This window comes from Giraffa tippelskirchi, chromosome 11 (assembly GCF_054371585.1).
Source record: "Giraffa tippelskirchi isolate mGirTip1 chromosome 11, T2T-mGirTip1v1.2.pri, whole genome shotgun sequence".
Classification (NCBI taxonomy): Eukaryota; Metazoa; Chordata; class Mammalia; order Artiodactyla; family Giraffidae; genus Giraffa; species Giraffa tippelskirchi.
The window spans coordinates 133,601,878-133,624,440 of record NC_137285.1 but is presented as its reverse complement, the minus strand read 5'-3'; the positions used below and the strand labels follow the sequence as shown (position 1 = coordinate 133,624,440).

The following is a 22,563-nucleotide window of genomic DNA, read 5'->3' as shown; positions in this document are numbered from 1 at the left end:
GTGTGACTCTGTGTTTTGTTAACATTGTCAAGATGACCCTCCTGATCCTAGGTTGTTCCAGAATCAGGCGGCAGGAAGCCCAAGGGTGTGTCTGAAGGAGAACGTGAGTGCTGTTGATGCCAGCCGCGCTGCCTGACTTCTGGAGTGATTGTGAGGACAGAGGGTAGATCGACAATTTTCTGTGCTGCCCAAGCTAAGAAAGCGTTGTGTTGAAATATGTTTTTTAAAGTTTCATTTTACCAAAGTGACAGGATCATCTTAATCCTTGACTGCTGTAGTTTTTCAAGGAACACAGGAGCCTGCCAAAAGGTGGCCAGTTTTTAAGGGGAAACACTTCTGGCCTTTCCTTCCTGTGGATTCTGTTTCCAGAAGGGCTAATGGATGCCTGCACCCTTCCTGTGTTCCACTCTGACAGTCTTGTGATATAGAGCCTGTCATGGGCTGTAGAATGGACTCCTTCCTGGGGTGGCCTTAACTCGCAGCCTAAACCCGTGAGTTCTGACTGCCTAATCAGTCAGGAGCTAGCCCCCAGATGGATGATAATGTTCTTGATCCCTGGCTTGCTTGGCTTCCTCTCTGCTCTTCACCCCATTCTCTGTCTTTCACTTTGAGTTCTTTCTGGATCCATCCTGTCGTTTATGGCTGTGTGACTTTAGCTTTGTCCTTTAACCCTCAACTTTCTCATCTTTAAATTGGAATTGCAATAGTGTCCCTCTCACAAGGTGGAGTCAGGGCTAGTTACATAATGTGTGGGGCCCGGTGCAAAATGAAAATGTGGGGCCCCTTGTTTAAAGATTAAGAATTTCAAAATGGTGATAGCAGGACAGTAAACCAAGTATAGGGCCCTTCTGAGGGCTTCCCCAGGTGGCCCAGTGGTAAAGAATCTGCCTGTCAAGCAGGAGGCGGGTTCGATCCCTTGGTTGGGAAGATTCCCTGGAGAAGGAAATGGTAACCCACTCCAGTGTTCTTGCCTGGGAAATCCCATGGACAGAGGAGCCTGGTGGACTTCAGTCCATGGGGTTACAAAAAGTCAGACATGACTGAGCACACGCACACACCGGGCCCTCCTAAACACAAGATTCCATGTGACTGCACAGGTCACACACCCAAGATACCATGAAATCAATGAAATAAGAAGTATTGTCATAGCCCTTATTATTCTGTGTCTTCCTATTTATACTCTAGATTTGCCAGTAACAGCCAAACATGCCCTCCTCCGTTGAAAGACACACACATGTATTATTCAATCATTCTTAGGGTCTCTTAGGTCTGTGGAATTTGCTTTTTTTTTAAAAAAAAAATGCCTTGCTTGAACCTAATGAAAGAATCACTAGGTATAAGGAAAATCATTCAGAATGTCTCCATTTATATATTCTACTTTTCCTTTGATCCTTTTCCATGTTTATACTTGGGTGTAATTACGCCAGTTTATTTTGTATTCTCCTGTTTTCTACCTTGTTCCACAGTTTTCCTAATTTAGTTTTAAAAAAGAAAATCACTTTAAAAATCAATGAAATGTTAGTTCATTATTAACAATCAAAGCATAAGTTCTAGGTCCTGAAGAAGGAAATAGGCTAGGGAGGGAGGAAACAAGAAGGAACCTGGAAAGAAAGACAGAGGAGAGATTTCAAGGGATTAAGGGTTTTTGGTGAGTGACATTTGGGGTATTAGATGAGTGAAGAGCATGCTGGTTTATAATGATGATAATAGTAGCTAACATGTTGTGCTGAGTTCTTTACGGAGCTCATCTCATGTGATCTTCACAATAACCTAAGACAAGAGATGTGATTGGTATCACTAGTAAACAGAAGAGGAGCTCAAGGCATTCGGAAGTTAAGTAACTTGTCATATACCTAGTAACTGTTGGATCAAAATTGGAGCTCCTCAGGCAGACTACTGCAGAGCTTGTACACTTGTGCTTTGTGTCTTGACATTATAGCTGTTATTGTTACTGAAGTATTTTAAAGCAAGTTCTAGTCCTTAAGTCATTTCACCCCTACATACTTGATTATTCATTTCTAGAAAATATGGATGTTTTCTAATTCAACTATAGTACCATTATGATACCTAACAAAATTAGCAGTAATTCCTAGATATTACATATAATCTAATCCTATTCAAATTTCCTTCATTATTTCAAAACTGTCTTTCTTTAACCTTGATTCGTATACCTGAGGATGCAAATAATGATCTGTACATTGCAGTGGGTTGTTATATCTCTTAACGTTATTTTAATCTATAGCAGACTCACTGTTTAAAAAATGCCATTAACTTGTTGAAAAAACCTGGTCAACTGTCCTATAGAAGTACCCAATTAGGATGTGTCTGTTTGCTTTTCCATAATGTCATTTCAGAATGTGTGATTCTACACTGTATGTTGCCTCCTTTGGATATGTTGTTCTGGATCATCCAAAGCAAATCTTTTGTTATCACTTTGAAAGATTAACTGGAAATTTTAATTGATTTCTCAGTGCCTTTGCTTTGGATTTTTGAATTTGTTTTTAAATATCAGCCTCGTATTTCCCCTCAGGATGAACCATCATTTTATTTAACTATTTTTCTCTACTGTTTCACATTTTGTTTACAGTTTTTCCCCCTGCTTTAGATATGCTTCAGTGAACATCTTTGTGAATATCATACTTTTTATCATTTCATTAAAATAAGCATCCAGATGTGGTTTGGTGTTAGAGTGTCAAAAGTTAGGATCATTTTAGTGGATCTTTAATTCTATGAAAACTACTTTCCACAAGAATTTTTTTTCTTTACATTAAAAAATTAAAACTAAAACTTAAGGTTTCTTAGATTCAGTTTAAAGATCCCAATTGGATTCTTTGGGTAACGTGGGATAGGTGTTAATTGAAGATTGGCCCCAATAATATTTCCTGATATCTTTCAAAGAGATGGGAAAGGAGATTGTACTGTATGACCCAGAACAGCATTCTAAGAGAGGCAATAGGCAGTGTAGAGATGAAAGTAAGATAATTAAAGTGATGTCAGTATGGTGACTTAGTACCATATTGTGACTTGGGCTCATTTCAGTACATCTGTTGTAAAAGGAATTTTGATTTTTTATGTTCTGATGGATTCTAACTTGATTGTTCTAATGAATTCTGGCCCCTCCTATTCTTAGGTCCAATTCATGAGAAAGAATAAGAGGAGGTCTGGGATCATGGGGTTCCTTTTGACTTAGAAGTTGCACATGTCGCTTCTACTCATATTCCTTTGGTAAGAACTTAGTCAAATGGTCATACCTAACTGCTAAGAAAGTATAGAAGTGTAGTTTTTGGCTAAGCAGACTCATTCCCAGGAAGAAGAGAATAGATTTCAATAGGCAAGTAGCAGCCTGTAACATATTATCTATGAAAGAGGGCTCTAGAGTCAGAGAGACATAAGTTCCAAGCTTGGCTCTGCCACTGGCCAGCCGTGTGACCTAGAACAATGGTTCTATCTTCTTGATTTTCTCATTAGAAAACTGGAAATAATAATTTCACTTTATTGGGATTGTCATGAGACTCAAATGAGTGAGTTCATGCAAAGTGCTTAAGAAAAAAGCACTCGTGCGTGGTTAAAAGCACAGAATTGGGAATCAAACTGGCAGGGTTAAAATCTTGGCTCTGTGTTTGCTAGCTATGTGATTTTAAAGAAATTACACAAAAATTCTCAGAAATCTACTTTCTTCTTCTATAAAATGGAGATGATATTAATGCCTACCTCTAGAAAGAATTCGATGAAGTCCTCCAAAGCTTTTATTAAAGGATTTATTCATGCTCAATAAATCATGGTGGTCTTTTTGTAGTTGCTATGTCTGTTTTATAAACTCCTGAGTTTATCTCCGAAAGAGAAGTAGTAGATTTATAATTGTGTAGGCATGCCCCTGTCATGAGTTGCTGCATTTTCTTGTACCTCTCGTTACTGCTTTCCCCCTTTATCCTGTTAGCGTGTTTCTGTGTTCAGCTTGTACACTAGCTCCTATTTGGTTTTTGGGTAAGCATCTACTGATGACTTATATTCTAAGTCACATAGACTATGCTATTTAGTGTGAATTCTATAGCTTGTCCCAGAAGTTGAGTACATTTTTTTTTTTTCAAAATGTTCTCAGTCTCATGAAACCATTTTGAAAAGATTAAGCTGGCTGGAAGAAATCTCTGTGGATAGCTAAGCAGTGTAATAAAAATGGAAAACTCAGGTTTTTGTGATACCTGGCTACTTTAACCTCAGAATCTCTCTCTCTTGTATCATTCCCATGACCCTGAATTATATTTTTCAGATCTAATTTTGGGATTTATTGCTACATCTCTGATTTTATGCAGATCACCTAGAGCCCCATGATCGCTCCTTTTCCCTTCTAGGGACGCTTCCACGATTTCCATGTGACTACAGGGACTCTTTCCTCTTCCCTGTCTTCCCGCCCACTACTTACAGAGCTGACACGCTGCTATGTTGTACCATTGTGCTATCCTGAATACTGTGGCATTCAGCCTGGCTACAGCGATATAAAATGAGGGGGTACGGATGCCTTTTTCAAACTTGAAACTAGCAAAAGACAAAACCCCCTTTTGTTTGAAACCACTGGGAGTGTAGTCCTGAGTTCTTGTTCTTTTAGGGAAACTGTGGGGTGGGGCCTTTTCTTCTCCATACCTGCACTTTCTGGCTGCAGTAGTTTTGCATGGAGTAATTGAGCAAATGAAATACCAAACCTATAAAAAGTAGCATTATCAAAGTGAAGGAATGAACATTTACCTAGCAGAACTGTAAGACATGGAAAAATAGGAGGACAAGTTAATGATCTAGAAATTGTATATCTTTGCTGTCTTAGAATCATGGCAAATAGAACATATGGTATTCGGTCAGTTTTTGCATTCATATGAAAAGAAAATGAGTTTATTTTACAAATAAATGGAGTTTGTGTTTCTGTTTGTTATTCATGACTATAATGTTTACTTCTCTTGAAGTAGAAATATGTCATCTAAATATTAAATATAAAGATTTTTTTCAACTGTTAATGAATAACTTTTCTTTATATGCCATGCCTTCATCCACTTCAATAAACATTTTAGGCTTTTCTCTTCATTTGCTATTACTTTGTCTGATAAAGCTGTGAACAGAGGCATCTTAAGAAAAAAAAGAGGGAATTGGTGAAAAGACAGACATGTTAAAATTATTATTTGCCTGAGTATTAGAATTTTAGATTAAGGGCTAGAATCAAATTCACTTCATATTCTCATGTGCTTTGGGACTTCCCTGGTGGTTCAGCGGCTGAGACTCTGCACTTCCACTGCAGGTTTGTAGGTTCAACTCTGGTTGGGAAACTAGAATTCAGCATGTTGCACGGTGTGAGCAACAACAACCACAGCAAAACAAGCAAAATGGTACAACGGTGTTTCTCGTTCCTATTTTGAGATTCATAAAAGGCCCAGAAGTTGCCATTAAAAAAATCTACTGCATTCGTTGTGTCATTGTGGTGGACATTTATTATTTTTATCTTCACAGCATCTGTACATCAGAAGCTTCTTTTCCTTGTGGAAACCATTTGTGCCCTGTCCTCAGTTCATGTGACCCAAGCTGGTCAATCCAAGTCCACAGTAATTGGATAAACAACGAGCTGTGTTTGAAGTCAAGTTAGTCCAAGTCAACTATATAAGACTTTTGAGTAAAAAAGAATTCTCTGTCCATTGAAATTTCTAGGCTAGGGAATGACGTATGAAACTGAGGTGGTCTAGGCTTCTCCATGGTAGGAGTCTGCCTGATGCCAGCTTGGAGAGAATTGATCCAAGAAGTGGAGAAAGAGTCTGACCACATTGTTTGAGTTTGAAATGCGATTTACCCCTGCCATTGAATTTCTTATTTTTACCCCCAGACTAGTCTAATCTGGTTTCATCCACTTACAGGTGGAAGAGTTCTGGCCACTACAATCATCATAATTTTCTTCAGGAAGCATTTGTTCAACACCTGGATCATTGCATATTAACTACTTTACATGTAACAGGAAAATACAGGATTAATAGCGCAATAAGATTGGAAGAGCCACCTGGGTCATTTTCCCATCCAATGCAACCTCCTTCTTCACTGATCGTCATCCTAGAATCAAAATCACTTCATTTTTTCAAAGATTTGAAGATACAACAGAGTTTTCATTTTCTATCCTGAGTTTCAGAAAAAGTCCTAAATTCCATTATGGTCCCTACTTTTAAAAAGATCCACTGCCATGTCAGATAACTCACTACCTTACAAAGAAGTGCATTACAGTTTTGGAAAATTCTAATTTTTGGAAGGTTTTTTCCTTTTATTGAGTTGAAATATGTTTTATTTCACTCATTAGTTCCAGTGCTTGAAACCATGCAGATTAATACAAAGTCCTCTTCCACAAGACATCACTTCACCTATTTGAAACACCAGTCATACCTCTTCTGTGTCTTCTTTGCTCCTAGGTACATAACCCCAGTTCCTTCTCCCATCCTTCACAAAATGGGAAGTCCAGATCACCTTGGTTGTTGTATAACCTCAATTTACCTCTGTTTGTTAAATGTCCCTTTTAATGGGAGACCAGCACTGAGCTGGACCTCCTTTGTTTTCCTCTAGACCCTTACATGAGGGCAGCCTTATATTGAATTATATTTTGGGACTTCTGTTTCCCACCCATACTCTCTGATTCACAACAAGCTGGCTGTGAGCTAGTACTTTCTTTCCCTCCCTCTCATCCTTTTTTTTTTTTCTGTCCAAACAGTTTCTAAGTCAGGTCTGTGTTTGAGTTTTGATTATCAGAATCTGTTTTAGGATTTTACAAACAACCATAAGCTTTTGTTCCCCTAAATATCCAACACCACGTGTAGGGTATTGTTTTGCCCATGGGTTTGTGCCTCATTTGGGACCTTCGTTGTATAGAATGATGCAAGAGTCAGTCATTGTTACTTAGGTCACTGATACAGCCCATTGGCTAGATAAGAGTATTTGTTTTATCAGTTAGGAACTGTGTTCAGATGTGGGTAAGAAAGAATGGGTTAAATACACATAAAGTAGTGTGGAGAGAGGAGCCCATGGTTGGTATGATGTTTGCATAAAACCACAAAGGACTCAGGCTCTCATCTTTATTTATGTTCCACCATCCCAATGCCTGACTTCCATTCTCAACATTGCCTCCTAGTCACAGATGGCTTTCTAATGTCTTGCCCACATTCTAGTCAGTAGGAAGGACAAAAGGTTGCTTCTCCTAATAGAATAAGCTCCTTTTAAGGAGTTGCCCCCAACCCCTCAATCTTTTCACTCGTATTTCATTGGACAGTATTAAGTCATGTGGACACAACTAGCTGCAAGGGAAGCTGGGCAATATTCTGGGTAGCAGCATAACTAGCCAAAAATTGGCATTCTGCTACTAAGAAAGGCAAATGAATATTGGGAGATTACCAGCCCCATTCCTGGAAAGTTATTGAAATATTTTCCTTCTGGCCATGGAAGTAAAGAGTAGTAGAAAGAGCTACTTAATTTGGATAATATCTTTCCTCACTCTGGTATGACCTTTGGGTTTGGTGTATTCCATTTTCCTCTTTGTGGAAAGGTTAAGAGGCAGGTGTTTGTTTTTTTTTTCAGTCCTTCTTCCTCCCCTTTTGTCTGCTTGCACTTAGTACTAATCTTCGGACCTTGCAGTGGCAAAGATGAAAATTGTTGGAGCCTAATAGTGATTAAATTAAACTGAACTCCTGCTCTCGCCAACTCGGGTTTGACCTACAGCCGCCAGGAGAAGATGGCCGCGCCAGCAGTGTCCGGGCTGTCCCAGCAGGTGCGATGCTTCAGTACATCTGTGGTCAGGCCATTTGCCAAGCTTGTGAGGCCACCTGTTCAGATATATGGCATCGAAGTTCGCTATGCCACAGCTCTTTATTCTGCTGCATCTAAACAGAATAAACTGGAGCAAGTAGAAAAGGAATTGTTGAGAGTAGGACAAATCTTGAAGGAACCCAAAATGGCTGCTTCTCTTATGAATCCCTATGGAAAGCGTTTCGTTAAAGTGAAAAGCCTAAATGACAGCGAAAGAGAAGTTGTCTCCCCTCACGTCCAACCTGATCAATTTGCTTGCTGAAAATGGTCGTTTGAATAATACCCCTGCAGTGATTTCCGCATCTTCTACCACGATGAGTGTCCACCGTGGAGAAGTACCATGCACAGTTACCACTGCATCTCCTTTAGATGAAGCCACTCTTACTGAATTGAAAACAATCCTGAAGAGGTTCCTAAGTAGAGGCCAGGTTTTGAAATTGGAAGTTAAGATTGATCCATCAATCATGGATGGAATGATTGTCTGTATTGGAGAGAAATACATTGATATGTCTGCAAAAACCAAGATTCAGAAGCTGAGCAGAGCAATGCGGGAGATTCTGTAAAAGTATTGATTTTCTAAAAGTGAAAGTTCTTAAACTTGGAGCAACAATAAAATGCTCCCTGAACAGAAAAAAACAAAAACAAAAACTGAACTCCTTCTTTAATATAGTAAAAATGAGGTCTACTCTTTCTCTCTCTAATAACAACTGTAGCAGTAATTAAACTCAACATCATCTTTAAAATGGTTTACTTTGCATAGTTCTATATGCACACATTTCAGTTACCACAATTTAAATAACATCAGTTTCCCAGCAACATGGTTCAAATTTCAGTTACCAAATATATTCACTGAGAAGTTGTGTAAAGTACAAACATTGCCACTCTTTGGTCCACAAGTCACTACGTAAGTGACAGATGCACATTATGATCAGTGACCAATCTTGTCACTTCTTGCAGTGATTGATACTGTGCACCTGTTACAGTTCACAAACGGACAGCAAGGTGTGTATTTGTGTTGCCCATTTGTTTCCCAGCGATAAACTCATGTGACATTTTACAATATGAATAGTTAAAAGAAAAAATAGTCCAGCAAAAATGACAGTTCAACAAAAGAAACAAAAGTAATAATGCTGAAAATGAAGTTTGAGTCAAACATAAATGGAACGTAGAAGAAAGAGTTGGTTGTGGGAATGCCGATACTACTGCCTTTCGAAAGACGTGCATCCAGAGGAACTTAGTTTACTGACAAGTTTACTGACATAAATAAGGAAAGTGATGGTATGAAAGGATAAAAATATCCAAGAGGCAGTGACACCAGCAAAAAAATTCACATAAAAGAAACTCTTGGAGACATTTCATGTCCCTGAAAATATAAGGGATAAAACGTTGGAAGCAGATGCTAACTTAAAAAGCAGTGTGACAATTTGCCAAGGCATAGAAAAGATCCTCATTCCACATTGTCACTTATATGATGAAAAGAAGGCAAACACTACCCAAGCTAATCTTGTTAAGTTTTTTTTTTTTTTACAAATAAATAAGATACTTTATTTTTAGTGTTTTTACTAGTTTAAATGATAGCATACTAAGCAAAAACAGTTGTGTTATTTTTTTTCATTTCCTGATACGTTTATAACCAATAGTGAAAGAGGTTGTAATGTTTTGACAAAAATGTTTAGAAGTCATGGAACAATTATAATGTTTTCCATTAAGACAGTTTTGCACAGTATCAACTTGTGTGATCATTTTATGATCCTGTACTACAGTACAAAGTGAAGATTTCCTGTAGTTCACACAGTTACTGTATTTCATATCCACCACAATATTTGCAATTCAGGCAAATCGTATCACCCCATTTCATCCATCCATTCATCCATTCATTCATACATGTAAATGAAGTCACACAGATTATGTAGGTTTAAAATTACATAACTAAATAGCTGGCAAGACTTGAAACATGATAATTTCACTTTAAATTCATTCTTCTTACAGTCCCACTACCATGATACCACATTATTTCCAAATAATCTCATTAATATGTGAGATAGAAACAGGGAAAATGTCCTAAATGTTGAGGCCTTCCAAATCTAATGTGTTCCATGTCCCATTACACAGATTGATGGATTAGTTATCATTCTTAGGTTGCAAGCAACAGAAATGAATTCTACCATGGTAAATTCATACAGTAATGGTCCCCAGTGAATCATGTCTCCCTGTATCCCCTTTACCTGGGAAAGTTTCTTTGTCACTCCTTCCATTAACAGATGAAGTCTCTTTTTCCACCCCTTAAATCTGGGCTGGTTTTAAACTGTCTGATCAATAGAATGTGATGTCAGGGAAGTTGCAGCTCTGTTTTTGTTCTCTTTGAGCATCTCTCCAGTATGGCCTATGGAGGATGAGACGCCACGTGGAGAACTGATGTGTTCCCTCTGATGGCTCCAGCCAGCTCCCAAATCAGTGAGTCAGTGAGGCAATCCAGGGTCAGCCCCCAGCAGATCTTCCCACTGACTGCAGATGTTGAAATAAACCCAGTTGGTACCACGTGGAGCAGAGACACACCATCCCAGCTGGGTCCTACTCAAGTTGCCAATCTATAGAACTGTGAGCAAATGAATGGTTATTGTTTTAAGCCATTAAGTTTTGAAGTAGATCAGTATGCAGCAAACCACTATCTTAAATAGAAAAGAGAACTTATTGGGAGGGTACTGGGTGGTTTGTAGGATTTAAGGGAAAACTTCAGAATGAAAGGATAGAAAGCCTTCTGGCAGGAGTTACTCCACAGTCTTGCCTAAGTCTCACTTCTGGAGTGAATGAACTCCAGCTGTTTCTCTTGTTATTGTGTTGTTCTGCTAAAGATTCAGAGTCCTGCAGGAGAAAATTTGATGGTCACACATCCATCCTATGGATGTATTGATTTATGAGAGAAGACTCTGGCAGAAGGAAATTTCCAGTTTCCTCTTAAGCTTTTGCAGTGGGGAACAAGCACTTGGGCTTATCTCCCCTCCATGTGTACGCAGATAACTTCCCCCTAAAGCAATCCAGGTGCTGCCAGGGAGGGAGAATGGATGATGGAGATCTTCAAAATGACAGCTGTGCACTACAGTCACTTCTCTTCCTTGATGAGGATTTTAAAATATTTATACCAAGTTTGTTATTTCATGGTAAATAAATTTGTGGGAAATAAAAAAAAGTATGCCCTTATAACAGGCATATAAGTCAATAGATGGGGAGAAATTGAATCTTAGATTGAGAGGGTTAAAAGGAAAAAGGGCTTTAGAACTCATCATGGCCAAGGTTCTCATTTTATAAAGGAGGAGAGTGAATCAAAGGTGATTAAGCCAAGGGTACATTAAATTCAAAACGAGACCAGAGCTAGAACCTAGGTTGTTTTTTTTTCCCCCTCCCTAACTATCCATAGCCTCAGATGAATTTGGGAAGGAAAAAACACAGCTGATGTGTTTGAAATGTGCATGTTACTTTCCATTTGACTATTCTCATAGTGAGGACTCCTTGGAAGTCCTCTCTGCCTGTTGGGGGGCACCCTGTTTATCTTCCCTCCCAGCACCCATCATCTCTTCCCCACTCCTAAGCACTCAGGCCAAAACAGGTTTCCTGGGCTATCAGAAACAGAGCGTTCCTAAGAAACCTTTCGTGAGCCTAAGCGGCTTAAATGCAAGTGAAGAAGCAATTAACTTAGGATACATGTTGCTATTGGATGCACAAAATACACAGAGATAAACCACAGACACAGTTCAAAGCTATTGCAGCTTGGTGCTGAGACACTCAGTCTATTTCCTGGGAAGGAGCTTGGTGGTACCACTCTCCCTGCGCGGGGTTCGAGTTGCCTCGGTAACAGCTCCCTGCAGAACGAACACTGAACGCCAATTTCTTTTTTTTTGTCTTTTTCATAAAAGTTAAAGTCCTCTTCGAATTTTTTTTTTTTGGTTAGCCCAAACAGGTACTAATGTAGGTCTTCTGTAAAAGCAAACTGGTGTAAAGCAAACTTTGTCAAAGCAGAACTGTACTGCTCTGGACCAGTCTAAACCTGAAAAATCAGATGAGGTCGATGTTTCAAAATCCAAGCTAGCTGGCACTTGAATCAGGATATAAGAATGTCCTGTCGAGACCCAAACCCACTTAGAACTTTGGTTTGGTGGCTGTTCCACATTGTATTTCCCATTTGTTTTGAATCTCTTGTGTATTTTTTGAAGGGTGTCTGCATAAAAATAGCATCTTTGCATTCTTGTCAGATCCTGATGCATACGTTTTTTCTAAAGTCCTGGTACTTTGCCAACAAAGGTCCGTCTAGTCAAGGCTATGTTTTTTCCAGTAGTCATGTATGAATGTGAGAGTTGGACTGTGATGAAAGCTGAGCGCCAAAGAATTGATGCTTTTGAACTGTGGTGTTGGAGAAGACTCTTGAGAGTCCCTTGGACTGCAAGGAGATCCAACCAGTCCATCCTAAAGGAGATCAGTCCTGAGTGTTCATTGGAAGGACTGATGTTGAAGCTGAAACTCCAGTACTTTGGCCACCTGATGCAAAGAGCTGACTCATTGGAAAAGACCCTGATGCTGGGAAGGATTGGGGTCAGGAGAAGAAGGGGACGACAGGGGATGAGATGGCTGGATGGCATCACCAACTCAATGGACATGAGTTTGGGTAGACTCCGGGAGTTGGTGATGGACAGGGAGGCCTGGCGTGCTGCGATTCATGGGGTCGCAAAGAGTCGGACACGACTAAGTGACTGAAATGAACTGAACTGAATCCTGTTAGTGAGACATGTCAGTTAGACTGTATCATGGGGGATTATGACAACTGAGAAGAAACAGCCAATTGGGGAATCTCAAAGTGTATGAACATAGACCTACCAAGGAGAAAAGACCTTGATTATTATTAATGAAAAACTGTTGCAAGAAATAAAAACAAGGTAGTAAATAGGCAAGAACACATCAAAGGAAAATTATTATAAAATAAAATATAAAAATATTTAGATTTCTGGTCTGGAGGGAAACAAGAAACAGTGATTGTCTCTGAGAAAAGGGATGGATGGCTGGAGACTGGGGTAGGAGGGAGAATTCTCAATTTTGAACCATGTCTTTGGAGCCTTATCTGTTGAAAAGTAACTTAATCAAAACCGAAAAACAAGTGTGATATGCTGCAAGTAATTTCTCTACCAGAAGCAAGTGTTTTGAGAAATTCCATTGTGCTTTTTAATGCTTGAAGCAAGTTTCAGGGAAAGAATTAAAAAGACATCTGTCTTGGTCTTATTCTCTTAACTTATTAAGTAATATAGGGTTTTCTTTGGCTAAAAATTTGGTTGTTGCTGTCCTTAAGATTTTTTTTTTCCACTCAACATACATTATTTTACTATTTTCTAACCTGATATTTGATTTTTATCATCCTAGAGACTTTGACTAGTACATAATATTCCATTTTCCTTTCTAGCCTTCTTGCACAATATTTGGTATTTTAAAAACAGCTCCCAATACTCCCTCTTGTTTTCATCACAGTTCTCTTATCCTCTTAAAATGTGGTTATTATATTTAATGGACCAATTTTGCTCACCCTAAAGGTAGATTCAGGTTGCCATTTGTTGGCTGCTTCAGTGTGTAATCCACTAAATCCCGGTTTATGACTAAAGGTTTCACACCGGCATATTCGGAGATGGCAGTTCTCAGCAGCAGCTTAATGGAGATTTTTCCATTTTGAAAGACATGATTTTTGATGTTTCTGCCATGGTTTTGCCTCCTCTGGCAATAATACCATGGTTGCCGTTATTTGTGATAGGAGAGAGACTGTATTAGAAAGAAAGGATGTTGGCTTCAAGGTAAAGGTTTTGGCAGATCCAGCGCTATCTCGTTGGTTACAAAGCCTTTCTGGAAAGCATACAATTATTCAGCTTGCACAGCACAATTAAGTAAACAATTCGTTTAGCCTCTCTATTGATACTCCATTGCAGAGGGACTGGGTGGCTCCGGAGACTGGAAATGGGAGCTGTAGCCGTTTCCCTAGATGTAGGTGTTTTGGATCTGTTTGTTAGGGTAGTGACCACACAGTGTCTCCATCTGATGGCTGTGCAGCAACCCAGGTGAGAAAGATTGGTGGTTTCAGGTCCACGGAGAGATGGCCACATCTCAACATCCAGGATCCCAGCTGGCAGAAGTATGTGCGGATTATACTGACATGATTCAATTTGTACTTTAGTGAAATTCATATCCTGAAAATCCTATTTGCGCTAATGTGAACTTTAGAATATCTTCCTAAAGCTCTGAGTAGAGGTCTCAGCCGTCTCCATCTGCCCAATGATTAGCACATTTGGCCTGTTTACTTTGGTTTATAGGTTTTAAGAGTCTTTAGGGTTATAAGGTTTCTCCCAGCTCTCTCCCACATCTGTGAATATTGGGGATAAAAATCTACTCACAGTTAGTACAAACTGCCTGAAGAAGCACAGTACTTGGGTACAGGATTCTGTTTTCAATTTGTACTAAATTATGACTCATCTCAGTAGTTTTAGGTGCAATGAGATACAGTTAGCAAAAACAAGACCAGGAGCTGACTGTGGATCAGATCATGAACTCCTTATTGCCAAATTCAGACTGAAATTGAAGAAAGTCGAGAAAACCATTAGACCATTCAGGTATGACCTAAATCAAATCCCTTATGACTATACAGTAGAAGTGAGAAATAGATTAAAAGGACTACATCTGATAGACAGAACACCTGATGAACTATGGATGGAGGTTCGTGACATTGTACAGGAGAGAGGAATCAAGACCATCCCCAAGAAAAAGAAATGCAAAAAAGCAAAATGGCTGTCTGAGGAGTCCTTACTAATAGCTGTGAAAGATACACCCATTTGAATGCAGAGTTCCAAAGAATAGTAAGGAGAGATAAGAAAGCCTTCCTCGCTATCAATGCAAAGAAATAGAGGAAAACAATAGAATGGGAAAGACTAGAGATCTTTTCAAGCAAATTAGAGATACTAAGGGAACATTTCATGCAAAGATGGGCTCAATAAAGGGCAGAAATGGTAGGGACCTAACAGAAGCAGAAGATATTAAGAAAAGGTGGCAAGAATACACAGAAGAATTGTACAAAAAAGTTCTTCACGACCCAGACAATCATGATGGTGTGATTACTCAGCTAGAGCTAGACATCCTGGAATGTGAAGTGAGGTGAGCCTTAGGAAGCATCACTACAAACAAAGCTAGTGGAGGTGATGGAATTCCAGCTATTTCAAATCCTGACAGATGACGCTGTTAAAGTGCTGCACCCAATATGCCAGCAAATATGGAAATCTCAGCAGTGGCCACAGGACTGGAAAAGGTCCGTTTTCATTCCAATCCCAAAGAAAGGCAATGCCAAAGAATGCTAATCACAATTGCACTAATCACACACGCTAGTAAAGTAATGCTTTTAATTCTCCAAGCCAGACTTCAGCAATACGTGAACTGTGAACTTCCAGATGTTCAAGTTGGTTTTAGAAAAGGCAGAGGAACCAGAGATCAAATTGCCAACATCCAATGGATCATCAAAAAAGCAAGAGAGTCCCAGAAAAACATCTATTTCTGCTGTATTGACTATGCCAAAGCCTTTGACTGTGTGGATCATAATATGTGGAAAATCCTGAAAGAGATAGGAATATCAGACCACCTGACCTGCTTCTTGAGAAACCTGTATGCAGATCAGGAAGCAACAGTTAGAACTGGACATGGAACAACAGACTGGTTCCAAATAGGAAAAGGGGTATGTCAAGGCTGTATATTGTCACCCTGCTTATTTAACTTACATGCAGAGTCCATCATGAGAAACGCTGGGCTGGATGAATCACAAGCTGGAATCAAGATTGCTGGGAGAAATATCAATAACCTCAGATATGCAGATGACACCACCCTTATGGCAGAAAGTGAAGAAGAACTAAAGAGGCTCTTGATGAAAGTGAAAGAGGAGAGTGAAAAAGTTGGCTTAAAGCTCAACATTCAGAAAACTAAGATCATGGCATCTGGTCCCATCACTTCATGGCAGATAGATGGGGAAACAGTGGAAACAGTGGCTGACTTTATTTTTGGGGGCTCCAAAATCACTGCAGATGGTGGTTGCAGCCATGAAATTAAAAGACGCTTACTCCTTGGAAGGAACGTTATGACCAACCTAGATAGCATATTAAAAAGCAGAGACATTACTTTGCCAACAAAGGTCCGTCTAGTCAAGGCTATGGTTTTTCCAGTGGTCATGTATGGAGGTGAGAGTTGGACTGTGAAGAAAGCTGAGCGCCGAAGAATTGATACTTTTGAACTGTGGTGTTGGAGAAGACTCTTGAGAGTCCCTTCGACTGCAAGGAGATCCATCAGTCCATCCTAAAGGAGATCAGTCCTGAGTGTTTATTGGAGGACTGGTGCTGAAGCTGAAACTCCAATACTTTGGCCACCTGATGCGAAGAGCTGACTCATTTGAAAAGACCCTGATGTTGGGAAAGATTGAGGGCAGGAGGAAAAGGGGAAGACAGAGGATGAGATGGCTGGATGGCATCATCGACTCGATGAACATGGGTTTGGGTGGACTCAGGGAGTTGGTGATGGATAGGGAGGCCTGGCATGCTGTGGTTCATGGGGTCGCAAAGAATCAGACACGACTGAGGGACTGAACTGAAGTGAGGCTTTTTATAAAGAAACACATGGGCTTATAAACTATAAAGATGTGCTTATAAAGTACCATTTAGATCTAAGATATTTCTTAAAGTAGATCTAGGGGGCTGTGTTAACTGGCCCACTAGTCTTCCCCAGCATTTTTCTTGTCCATTCCTAACATCTAACAACCTTCTCCTACACATATGTGCACACGCACATACACACAAATTGATTAGTTCTGTTACTTTTTCTATTCAGAGGGAGGAATCCAGGTCTGGACCTAAAGTAGATTAAGTTTTTCAAAGTTGAATGTAATACTTATAAAAGGAATCTATACGTGCAAAATCCTAGGATGCCAGAGTTGCCAAAGACATCTGCATAGTCTTGTGATATTATGGAAAGTTACCATTTGCCTAAGGATTTTTTTTGAAGACAGCATGTGTTGCAGAGTTGGACGTGTAAATAAACGTTAATAAAAATAGATAATAAAATCCTGTTTAGCACTTGGAAGGATGGAGTGGGCCCAAGCAAGGTAAAGTCTAGGCCTTCTTTTTCATCAACTCATTCATCTGTAATACTTTGCTGGGATTTGAGGATTTTCCTAAAAAATCGGGTGCCTCTTGGTGTGGACACCAACTGGGTCTCTATTTCCTGGAATTTGATTTGTCAACATCTGGCATTGTCTTTCAGGTGAGTTCCTTTATCCACGTGTGTAACAGATGGAACTGATGGGAGAGCCCACAGACGAATTTGTGCTGTGGCAGTTGGCAAGTGACTGGCCACCAGCCTCGGCCACATACTGTAAGCTGTGTTCTTCCAAGGAACCACTGTGCAGGCGTCACTAGAGGGTGGTCCGTGATTGGCCACCTGGTGGACTACTTTCGTAGAGCCATGTTACAAGTCAGATCAGTGTGTGCTGCCTTTGGTCCTGGCAGCGGACTGGGAGATTGGGGTAGGGTGAAATGAGGCTGCAGGTAAGCGTGGGGATAGGATGAAGGTGGGGGTGCTAGCCCTTGAGTGGAAAACCAGCCAAGTAAATAATAAATGCTTTCGTATGTGGAAGAGGCACCCACCTAGCAGTAACTCAGTTCAGTTCAGTCGCTCAGTCGTGTCCGACTCTCTGTGACCCCGTGAATTGCAGCATGCCAGGCCTCTCTGTCCATCACCAACTCCCGGAGTCTACCCAAACCCATGTTCATCGAGTCGGTGATGCCATCCAACCATCTCATCCTCTGTCGTCCCCTTCTCCTCCCGCCCCCAAACCTACCCAGCATTAGGGTCTTTTCCAATGAGTCAACTCTTCGCATGAGGTGGCCAAAGTATTGGAGCTTCAGCTTCAACATCAGACCTTCCAATGAACACCCAGGATTGATCTCTTTTAGGATGGATTGATTGGATCTCCTTGCAGTCCAAGGGACTCTCAAGAGTCTTCTCCAACACCACAGTTCAAAAGCATCAATTCTTCGGCGCTCAGCTTTCTTCACCGTCCAACTCTCACATCCATACATGACCACTGGAAAAACCATAGCCTTGACTAGACCGACTTTTGTTGGCAAAGTAATGTCTCTGCTTTTAAACATGCTATCTAGGTTGGCCATAACCTTCCTTCCAAGTAGTAAGCGTCTTTTAATTTCATGGCTGCAGTCACCATCAGCAGTGATTCTGGAGCCCAAAAAAGTAAAGTCTGACACTGTTTCCACTGTTTCCCCATCTATTTCCCATGGAGTGATGGGACCAGATGCCATGATCTTAGTTTTCTGAACGTTGAGCTTTAAGCCAACTTTTTCACTCTCCTCCTTCACCTTCATCAAGAGGCTCTTTAGTTCTTCTTCACTTTCTGCCATAAGGGTGGTGTCATCCGCATATCTGAGGTTATTGATATTTCTCCCGGCAATCTTGATTCCAGCTTGTGTTTCTTCCAGCCCAGCGTTTCTCATGATGTACTCTGCATGTAAGTTAAATAAGCAGGGTGACAATATACAGCCTTGACGTACTCCTTTTCCTATTTGGAACCAGTCTGTTGTTCCATGTCCAGTTCTAACTGTTGCTTCCTGACCTGCATACAGGTTTCTCAAGAGACAGGTCAGATGGTCTGGTATTCCCATCTCTTTCAGAATTTTCCACAGTTTATTGTGATCCACACAGTCAAAGGCTTTGGCATAGTCAATAAAGCAGAAATAGATATTTTTCTGGGACTCTCTTGCTTTTTCGATGATCCTAGCGGTAGTATTTATGTCTTTATATTAAGAAGAATCACGGACTCTTTATTTTGGGTCCCTGTAAGTAGATTGCTATCATGAAAATATTTTTAAAACCCTTTTGCTTTTTTGGCGTAAAACTGAAACACACTGGAGAAAGGCAAGTAGTCTTGGAGCTTTCATCACGTCCCTTTTTCTTTTCTCCCCAGTCAGACATGATTGGAGAGCCATGACTCCCCTGGCTGTGGATTGGTCCTGAGATAGTCTGGGTATGCGGTGGGATTGAATTGTTTATGACGTAATAAAATGCCATGGGTTGCCTTGTTTTATTGCCTGATTAAGGTTTATCCTTTAAACTGCATGGTATCACTTACATACAAAACTGAATTGGAAAAGAGTGAAGTTGGGTCTTTCTGTTGACAAGAAAGTTATCAATGCTCATAAATTCATCAGTGAATTACAGAAACACAGTGGGATGTTTTTTCAACTTCTTTGGCGAAGGCTGTGCTAATTCTTTTTCAAATTACTTGAGAAGAATCTTGTGGGAGGTTAGAGAACTGATTCACTGGCTTGCAGAAAGACTGATTTGACTTTTATCTCCTGTGGTTGGCAGTAAATGATTTTATTTAGTTTAGAGGAGAAAGGTTTTATAATCTCCTCTTTTCCATGACTCATAACTTTTGAGCAGTCGCATTGTGCTTTACAATGAGGGGTGTTTGGAGGAAAGTGTTATCTAAATTGAGCCAGCCATTTTGAGTGTGAGAGCATGAAATTTAAAAGAGAAGCAGTTGATCTTTTCAAACTTCAAATTTGCTGTGTGCCCAGACCCAGAGAATTAACTTTTCTGTTAAGAGAAAAGACGTTTGGTGGCTATCTTTAAAAAAAAAAAAAAATTAATTCTGGCTTTTTAAAGCTTTCAAACAGACATTTTCAACTTGCATAGAGTATCCATAATTTTAGGAAAAGTGGGTAGCTTTAGGCTAGATTGTTTTCTCTGTTGGTGGGTGTAAATGTGTATGAAAGCTATTTGTTTCTCATGTAAAATTGGATCTGTTGACATAAGCATGTTTTTTTTTTTAAAGCTTGGAGATGTAAGTCTGCATGAAAGACTTCAAAGTTGTCTTTTCCTGAGAATTTGAATTTAGTCAAACATGTGACTGTGAGATGAGTAACAATTTGAATTATTTTACATAGATTTTTCTCTGAATTTGTACCAGAATGGGTTTGTAAAGGAGAGTTAAAAGTAAATGTTAGTGAATTGGGGAGTGAGATGAGAAGCCTGTAGCACTGAAATGTCATTTGGGAAGGGAATACTAGAGCTAAAATCATATCTTGCATTTATCATCTTTCTTTCCATTTGTTGCCTATTTCTGAACTGATAATCGATTCTTTTCTTCATATTGGGAAAGAACTAGAATTGGAAGACTAGAAAAATGTAAAAAAGATTATAAAATTAGATTCTTAGATTTAGGAAATTGAAATATTAAAATTTCCACACAAATTTCATATCATTTATAACCTAGTAGAGCAAAGGAGGCGTTACATTAATGTTCATATAGGGTCCAAATTTGTTCATTTTCAACAATATAATTTGAGGTTAAAATTTTTGACTTTCTCTTTCCTCCCTCTCTCCCTCTGTCCTTCCCTCCCTCCCTTCCATCCTTTCTTCATTTTCTTCAGTAACATTTAGGCCACTACGGTTTAGTGTCCCATAGCTTAGGCATATGTTTAGCAGGCTCTCTTAAAAAATTGATGCAAAATTTTACCTGGCCCCAGCCCCTTGCAATTTGCATTCAAATGCCATACCTCTTCCTCCAAGGATTGGAGGATGGAAGATAGGAAATTATGAATACATGGCTGTTAAGTACATGTAATCATCGTGCCCATTTGTCATATTGCTTCGCTTGTATTTGGACCAATCAGAAGAACTGGATTCTAGCCTTGGTTCTTCCCTTAACTGATGGTTAACTTGGTCCTGCTCCTTCACTTCTCAGAGTCACGCTTTTCTCATCTGATAAAATGGTTGGAATATGTGGTCAATAAACACACTTTCTGGATTTTGTGTATACTCTTAATTTCTCAGCCCTCTTTCTGGAGGCATTTTAGTTTGTTTCCTATCTGACTTCCCAATAAATGGAAGATTTCACCTGTGGCTGACAGGATAAACACAAGTGAGAAATGGGTTTTTCAGAATTTTTCATGAGGCAAATGGGAAGCTGTTTTCTCAAAGTCAAAGATGTAGGTCCCTTTGGAGCACACTGCTCACCACGTTGTTCACCCAAACACATGAAAACCGTCCTCATAGAAGTCATCTTTCTTCTTTGATCTGTCTCTCACTTTCTCATTTTCTCTCTCCACCTCTTTCTCACCTTCCTATCCAATCTCACTGGTTGTTTTTACATCCTAAGTATTTCTGGCCTCTAACTTCTGTTTCCATTAACAATACTCCAGACTGAGCCACCATCATCTCTTACCCAAATTTCTCCAGCAGCCTCAGAACGGATCTGCCCATCCTGCCCTGTCCATTTCCCTCACAGTAGCTGGTGTGGACTCATTCTATTCCATTCTCTGCTTTATCCAGAGCTGGCCTTCTTTTGATTCCTGTGGCATGCCAGGCTCTTCCTCTTATCAGGAAACACGCAGTCCTCTTGCTGCTGAAACCTTGGCCCCTGTGCAGTGGTGCCGAATCAAATCTTGGAGACAAGAGTTTGGGGTGAGTCAGAAAGAATAGCTTTATTGCTTTGCCAGGAAAAGGGGGACACAGCAGGCTCCTGCTGTGAAAAACTATGCTTTCCAACCTGGGAGGACTTAATGAGGTATTTGATAGCAACGGTTCAAGAGTGGGGTTGCTGACAAGATTAGGTTGTGTGCAGGGTCTCAGGTGGTTGGTCTCCCGATCTTGATGCGCTTCTCTGGTCCCTTTAATCTTGCCTCAAGTGGTTTCTTGGCTGCTTCTCCCTTGATTAGCAACTGTTCAAATCTGTCCTTTGGAACTCAGGGAAGGTCATGGAAGCTGGAGTCTTGCCTACAAGAAACAAGGGACAGAAAGGCTTCCATGCCCGAGAGCCCCACAGGGCCCTGCTTGGTTTCACTCTCTACCTGGAGAACTTGTCCTACTTTTTGCATGCCTGGAATCTTCTCCTGTATTATGTCTCAGCTAAAATATCACCTCTCTAGAGAGATCTTTCTCAACTAAGCAATTCTTCATTGCTTACCCTCTATCATTTCCCCCTCTTTTCTTCTTGGCACTTATTGCAGATTTTATTTATTTGATTGTTTAAGAGGTCTTTTTCAAAAACTTAGGTGTGCAAAATGGAATGTTATTTCTCTATAGTTGAACCTAAGCCAGCTCATGAGTTCCTGTTTTGATTGGTGATAGGGCAAGGGGAGGAGTCTTGCCAACTCAATGTAAATGCAGGTAATTCTGTATTTTCTCACTTTCTTTATAAAACATTATTATTTTATATTGGCGTATAGTTGATTTACAATGTGTTAGTTTAAGGTGTACAGCCAAGTAACTCAGTTATACATATACATAGATCCATTCTTTTTCATATTATTTTCCTGTATAGATTATTTCTCAGTTTCTTTTTGGTAAATTTTCTTTCAATTAAGAACATGTTGCTGGCCCAGTGGTTAAGACTCCATGCTTCCACTGCAGGGGGTACAGGTTTGATCCCTGGTTGGGGAACTAAGAACTTACATGCTGTGCAGCACCGCCAAAAATAAACATATACACCATTCTTCACATAAAAAAAAAAAGGGGGATGTGTTTCTTTCACTCTTCTCATTTTCTTCTCCTTGAGACACTTATAATTCTGGAGAAGCTAAAGTGTTTTCTTAGCATCAAGGACAAGATGTCTGGTTTGTACCGTTTACTGCTGCTGCTGCTAAGTCGCTTCAGTCGTGTCCGATTCTGTGCGACCCC

At 40.0% G+C, this 22,563-nt stretch overlaps 1 protein-coding gene and 1 pseudogene across 4 annotated transcripts in view; both read left to right on the top strand.

Moving 5' to 3' along the window:
• The window catches only part of LOC145526911 (uncharacterized), a 192,468-nt gene that overhangs the window by 44,521 nt on the left and 125,384 nt on the right, over positions 1-22,563 (top strand). The window lies entirely within an intron of this gene.
• Positions 7,704-8,460, top strand: LOC145525318 (ATP synthase peripheral stalk subunit OSCP, mitochondrial pseudogene; annotated as a pseudogene). Its single transcript, XR_014068101.1, has one exon. The product of XR_014068101.1 is annotated as an ATP synthase peripheral stalk subunit OSCP, mitochondrial pseudogene (transcript).